Genomic DNA, 7,734 nt, shown 5'->3' on the forward strand with positions numbered 1-7,734 from the left:
CAGAGCACGGGCTCTAGGCACGTGGGCTCAGTAGCTGTGGCTCGTAGGCTCCAGGGCACGGGCTCAGCAGTTGTGGTGCACGGGCTTAGTTGCTCCACGGCATGTGGGATCTTCCCGGACCAGGGCTCAAACCCATGTCCCCTGCATTGGCAGGCGGATTCTTAATCACTGTGCCACCAGGGAAGTCCCGCTAATTTTTAAAAATAACAAAATAGTAAATTCAATCACTAAGCAACTGATGTTGAACTCAAGGATTTGGGAGTAATAACCCTGAGGAACAGGTTCAGAGTACTTCACGTGCAAAGTCACTTAATTCACATAAAGCCTCTGAGCTTACAAATGAGAAAGCTGGGAAATAGAAATGTTAATTAATTTACCCCAAAGACACAGAGCTGGGAAGAGGAGAAACTGGGATTCCAATCCAGGCCATCTGGCTCCAGAGCCTTCACGCTTAAGCACTATGTAATTCAGAACTTCCCAGATGGTGAGCCAGGAATGAGCTGCAGAGGTGCCAACAGAAATCGATTCGTTTAGCCATGGGGCAGCCAGGCTGGTGGCCTCGGGCGGTGAGCAGCTTTGTCCGGGGCTCCTCAGAGCATGGCAGAGGAAGTCCGATGTCATACCGCTGTCCCACAGCAGGAGTCAGGAGCCCTGACTCAGGCCGGACCACGTGCGGACATCCTGATACCCGGTGCAGCAGCTGCAGAGGGCGCCACTGTGCACCGCGGACAAGGCGCACCCAGTGCAGGCAGGTGCCCCGGGGGCGTGGCCAGCAGCTCAAGATGCTGAGGGGAGAGGGGCAGAGGAGGAAGGCCGGAAACTCTGCCTGCATCTAAGCGAATACACCTGTCCAGGCGCGGCTGCTGCCACCGTCCTTTCGGACGCCTCAGCTGGCTGCATGGTGGCCCCCCTGACATCCCACGTGCCTTCTGCTGACTCAAGCTTCATCGGAGTTCTGAAATGCTTTATTACTAAAGGTTTGCCTGCTTTGGAAATCCATTCTCACTTCCACCTCTGTCCATGAAAGAAAAAGAAGAGCTCTTAGATATCTTAATATAGTTTCAGCTTTTGTACCTCTTTGCATGGTGGTAAAATAAAACATCTGAAACGTTTTATTACCTGTTGGTGTGAACAAATTTTCTGTTGATGGCCACCAACAGGACTTCGAAGAAATGAACATGGAGAACTCTTTGAGTGGAGTTCCTGGTGGACATTTAAAGCACCAAACCTGTTATTAAAAAGTTATCTTGGTGGAAGCAAGATCAAGTTTTTCACCAAAAATGTTGAAAAGATATTAATATCTTCTTAATACTTTTCATTTTATTTTTCTAGTCATGATTACATAATATAAAGAAAATGTAAGTAATTTTCGTCAAGCATCATCATATAGACACCCCCAAATTTTATCCAGTGGTCACTTTCTGTGTGTGTACAATGAGAAAAAAGTTGAGGACTCCCTCTCTGCAGCGTTTTCTATGTGAAGGGTGTTCATTTTGTGATGCTCTTACTTCATAGGTATGGTCCCAGTCAATCATACTAGATAAGCTGCAGTTCTTCTGAACCCACCATAATTTCTCGTGCTGTTTTCTCTGTGTAGAGGTTAAGAACTAAAGCTCTGGAACCAGGATGCCTGGTTTGAATCCCAGCTTTGCCACTTATTAGCTGTGTGACACTGAGACGGCAACCTAACCTCTCTGTTTTATCATGGGGAAAGGGCATCATAATAGTAACCACCACAGAATTGAGGTAATACAGATAAACAGGTCAGAATTATGTCCAGCATATAGTAAGCACCCCAAGAATGTCAGCTATGGTATGTTTCTCTCTCCCACTTTCTCCGCTCTGCCCTTCCTTATCCTGCCTTTGCCTGGCTGAGTCGTACTCAACTGTATGACCTCAGCTGACATGTCATTTCCTCTAACTAACCTTCCCTGTCCACCCTAGCCTAGGCTACCACTCCCTTAGGAGCTCATGGAGCCCATAGTATCGCCCCTGACATAGCACTTAGCGCAGTGCTTGGTAATTTTCATTTTCTTGTCTATTGCCCACCGCGGCACCATTAGAGCAAGGTCCTTCAGAGCAGGAACTGTTGCATTAGCTTGTGAATTCCCAGCGCCTGTTATGGTGTCTGGTACTCAATAACCAGTCAATGAATGAACATCCAAATGGAAGAACCCCATTCTGTGCTGTTTCCATAGAAATGACTCTGGAAGACAGGAAGAAGACAGGTGACTTTCCTAACAGGTTTTAGAAGTCTGATTACAGAAGTAAGTATCCATGATATTTTCTTACTCATTCTCTCAATCCCAACTTCCCATTGACCTTCATGTTGGGAAAAATTGCATCCCTTTTTTTTTCCCATGCAAATTCATTCAGCTGCCCTTTTGTGACTTTCTCCTAGCACTATCTGTAGCTCAGAAGAAAGTTTGGGAACTTTGGTGTTAGCCATGGGCTGGGCTGTATGTGGGTAGAAGTTTCTTGGTGCCCAGGCAATGGGTGGAGCATCTGTCACGAGTGCGATTGCTCTGGCTGCGTGGAGGTCAGTTAAGCTGGGCTCTGAGCCAATGCCTGAGAAAGGGTAGCAAGAGCTGGTCCACACCTCTCAGCATGGTGATGACTCCCAGGTGACAGCTGCAGAAGGTTCTGGACTCTGATGTGGTCAGCAAATTGGAGTCCAGCTGCCTTAATGCAATATGTGTTTGTCAAAGCTTTCCCATTCTTGCCTTGAATTGCCCAAGTTCACATCATCTGTTGTTTCCCACACTTGGACTCCTGAAGATGTCAGGTTTATTTGTTTGTGGTTTGTTGGGACTGTTTTGTTTTCATTTTCAGGAGTAAAAATAGCAAAGGGAAAACAAGTGGTCCGTAGTATGAATACTGATTTTCCAAACGGAACACTGATTTTCACAAGTGGGCCTTGTGTGATCCTTTACATACGTCAGTGCCATGGGGTAACTGGGAAAGAGAAGAAGGAAATAAAAGGAAGGAAAGAAACTCACTTTTTTAAAGTAAAATATGCGTGTGCGTGTGTGTGTGCGCACATGTGTGTGTACTTGTATGGGGGTTAGAAGAGCAAAAAGCAAGACAGGGAGCTAACATTTATTCAACATCCGCTCTGCTCAGACTCCAAGCTGAGCCCTCCATGTGGTACCCCACTCAGGCCTAATGGCCACCCTGTGAAATAGGTGGTGGCCCCTGCATTTCCGCACAAAGATGCAGAAAAGTTAAGTAACAACGTCAAGGTACATTTTGAAAGTAGGTCTTTTATTTATTTATTTATATTTTGCATTAAAATTTTTAATACACTTTTAAAGTTAATTTCCATCTACAGTTACTACAAAATATTGGCTATATTTCCCGTGTTGTACAATACATCCTTGAGCCTATCTTACACCCAAAAGTTTGTACCTCCCATTTCCCCACCCCTATATTGCCCGCCCTTCCCTCGGCCCGCTGGTAACCACTAGTTGGTACTCTATATCTGTGAGTCTGCTTTTTTTTGTATTCACTAGTTTGTTGTATTTTTTAGATTCCACATATAAGTGAGATCATAAGGTATCTGTCTTTCTGTGTCTGATTTATTTCACTGAGCATAATACCCTCGAAGTCCATCCGTGTTGCTGCAAATGGCAAAATTTCATTCTTTTTTTATGGCTGAGTGATATTCCATTGTATATATGTACGATATTTTTTTTATCCATTAACCTGTTGATGGACACTAAGGTTGCTTCCATATCTTGGCAACTGTAAATAGTGCTGCTATGAACATTGAGGTGCATGTATCTTTTCCAGTTAGTTTTTTTTTTTTTGGGGGGGTGGAGGGGATATATATACCCAAGAGTGGAATTGCCGGGCCATATGGTAGTTCAACTTGTAGTTTTTTGAGAAACCTCCATACTGCTTTCCACAGTGGCCACACCAATTTGAAAGTAGGTCTTTCAGACTTGAATCCCCGACCACTTTTTTCCCCACTAAGACAGGTTAGCACACACACAAGCCAGATTTGGCCCTCTACCTGTTTTGGTACAGCTGCAAGCTAAGAAGAGTTTTATCTTTTTAAATGGTTGGGAAAAAATATCAAAAGAAGAATAGCGTTTTGTGACACATGAAAATAATGAAAACTATATGAGATTCAAATGTCAGTGTCCATAAATAGATTTACTGGAACACAGGCCCACCCATTCACTTACTGTTGTCTCTGGCTGCAGAGTGGAGAAGTTAAACAAACTGTGTGGCCTGAAAAGTCTAAAATATTTACTATCAGGGCTTTTACAGAAAAAGAGGTTTGCCTGCCCCTGTTGTCAGGGAATGATTCTGAAAGGCTGTAGTTGCTTAGGAAAGTTTATTAAGAAGCAGAAAAAGGGCACTTCTCACTAGGCACTCTGATCTGAAGTGCCGGATGTGAGGCCTCTGCATGAAGCATCCTGGGAACAAGTAAAACTAGACGAAGCACAAAGGAAAAGAAAAAAAAAAGCAAGCTGCAAACCCTCTGGAAAAAATGCCTCTGCACCTCTAGCTCTTGCTGGGGTTGGCATCTTCAGTGGAGTCTCCTGTTGCAGGGGGACCAAGATGGCAGAGAAGTAAGACGTGGAGATCACCTTCCTCCCAAAAAGTATGTCAAAAATACATCTATATGTGGAACAACTCCTACAGAGCACCTACTGAACGCTGGAAGAAGACCTCAGACTTCCCAAAAGGCAAGAAAATCCCCACGTACCTGGCCATGTGGCAGACGGGGTCTTGGTGCTCTGGTCTGGTGTCAGTCCTGAGCCTCTAAGGTAGGAGAGCCGAGTTCAGGACATTGTTCCACCAGAGACGTCCTGGCCCCACGTAATATCAATCGGCGAGAGCGCTCCTAGACATCTCCGTCTCAGTGCTAAGACCCAGCTCCACTCAACGACCAGCAAGCTGCAGTGCTGAATACCCTATGCCAAACAACTAGCAAGACAGGAACACAACCCCACCCATTAACAGGGAGGCTGCCTAAAATCATACTAAGTTCACAGACACCCCCAAACACCCTGCCAGACAAGGCCCTGCTCACCAGAAAGACAAGATCCAGCCCCACCCGCCAGAACACAGGCTCCAGTCCCCTCCACAAGGAAGCCTACACAACCCACTGAACCAACCTCACCCACTGAGGTCAGACACCAAAAACAACGGGAACTACAAGCCTGCAGCCTGCGAAAAGGAGAACCCCAAACACAGTAAGTTAAGCAAAATGAGAAGACAGAGAAATACGCAGCAGATGAAGGAGCAAAGTAAAAACCCACCAGACCAAACAAATGAAGAGGAAATAGGCAGTCTACCTGAAAAAGGATTCGGAGTAATGATAGTAAAGATGATCCAAAATCTTGGAAACAGAATGGAGAAAATACAAGAAACGTTTAACAAGGACCTAGAAGAACTAAAGAGCAAACAAACAGAGATGAACAACACAATAAATGAAATAAAAATACTCTAGAAGGAATCAATAGCAGTATAACTGAGGCAGAAAAATGGATAAGTGACCTGGAAGATAAAATAGTGGAACTAACTACCACAGAGCAGAAACAAGAAAAAAGAATGCAAAGAATTGAAGACAGTCTCAGAGACCTCTGGGACAACATTAAATGCACCAACATTCAAATTATAGGAGTCCCAGAAGAAGAAGAGAGAAAGGGCCTGAGAAAATATTTGAAGAGATTATAGTTGAAAACTTCCCTAACATGGAAAAGGAAATAGTCAGTCAAGTCCAGGAAGCACAGAGAGTCCCATACAGGATAAATCCAAGGAGAAACATGCCAAGACACATATTAATCAAACTATGAAAAATTAAATACAAAGAAAAAATATTAAAAGCAGCAAGGGAAAAGCAACAAATAACATACAAGGGAATCCTCATAAGGTTAACAACTGATCTTTCAGCAGAAACTCTGCAAGCCAGAAGGGAGTGGCAGGACATATTTAAAGCAATGAAAGGGAAAAACCTACAACCAAGATTACTCTACCCAGCAAGGATCTCATTCAGATTCAACAGAGAAATTAAAACCTTTACAGACAAGCAAAAGTTAAGAGAATTCAGCACCACCAAACCAGCTCTACAACAAATGCTAAAGGAACTTCTCTAGGCAGAAAACACAAGAGAAGGAAAAGACCTACAATAACAAACCCAAAACAGTTAAGAAAATGGTAATAGGAACATACATATCAATAATTACCTTAAATGTAAATGGATTAAATGCTGCAACCAAAAGACATAGACTGGCTGAATAGATACAAAAACAAGACCCATCCATATGCTGTCTAAAAGAGACCCACTTCAGACCTAGGGACACGTACAGACTGAAAGTGAGGGGATGGAAAAAGATATTTCATGCAAATGGAAATCAAAGGAAAGCTGGAGTAGCAATTCTCATATCAGACAAAATAGACTTTAAAATAAAGACAGTTACAAGAGACAAGGAAGGGCACTACATAATGATCAAGGGATCAATCCAAGAAGAAGATATAACAATTGTAAATATTTATGCACCCAACATAGGAGCACCTCAATACATAAGGGAAGTGCTAACAGCCGTAAAAGGGGAAATCGACAGTAGCACAATAATAGTAGGTGACTTTAAAATCCCACTTTCACCAATGGACAGATCATCCAAAGTGAAAATAAATAAGGAAACACAAGCTTTAAATGATACATTAAACACGATGGACTTAACTGATATTTATAGAACATTCCATCCAAAAACAACAGAATACACTTTCTTCTTAAGTGTTCATGGAACATTCTCCAGGACAGATCCTATCTTGGGTCACAAATCAAGCCTGGGTAAATTAAAGAAAATTGAAACTGTATCAAGTATCTTTTCTGACCACAACACTAGGAGACTAGATATTAACTACAGGAAAAAAATCTGTAAAAAGTACAAACACATGGAGGCTAAACAACACACTTCTAAATAACCAAGAGATCACTGAAGAAATCAAAGAGGAAATCAAAAGATACCTGGAAAAAAAATGACAGTGAAAACACGATGACTCAAAATGTATGGGATGAAGGAAAAGCAGTTCTAAGAGGGAAGGTTATAGCTATAAAAGCCTACCTCAGGAAACAAGAAACATCTCAAATAAACAACCTAACCTTACACCTAAAGCAATTAGAGGAACAAGAACAAAAAGACCCCAAAGTTAGCAGAAGGAAAGAAATCATAAAGATCACATCAGAAATAAATGAAAAAGAAATGAAGGAAACAATAGCAAAGATCAACAGAACTAAAAGCCAGTTCTTTGAGAAGATAAACAAAATTGATAAACCATTAGCCAGACTCATCAAGAAAAAAAGGGAGAAGACTCAAATCAATAGAATTTGAAATGAAAAAGGGGGAAGTAACAACTGACTCTGCAGAAATACAAAGGATCATGAGACATTACTACAAGCAACTATATGCCAATAAAATGGACAACCTGGAAGAAATGGACAAATTCTTAGAAAAGCACAACCTTCTGAGACTGAACCAAGAAGAAATAGAAACTATAAACAGACCAATCACAAGCACTGAAATTGAAACTGTGATTTAAAATCTTCCAACAAACAAAAGCCCAGGACCAGATGGCTTCACAGGTGAATTCTATCAAACATTTAGAGAAGAGCTAACACCTATCCTTCTCAAACTCTGTCAAAATATAGTAAAGGGGGGGGCTTCCCTGGTGGCGCAGTGGTTGAGAGTCCGCCTGCCGATGCAGGGGATACGGGTT

This window comes from Lipotes vexillifer, unplaced genomic scaffold, assembly GCF_000442215.2.
Source record: "Lipotes vexillifer unplaced genomic scaffold, Lipotes_vexillifer_v1.1 scaffold589, whole genome shotgun sequence".
Lineage (NCBI taxonomy): Eukaryota > Metazoa > Chordata > Mammalia > Artiodactyla > Lipotidae > Lipotes > Lipotes vexillifer.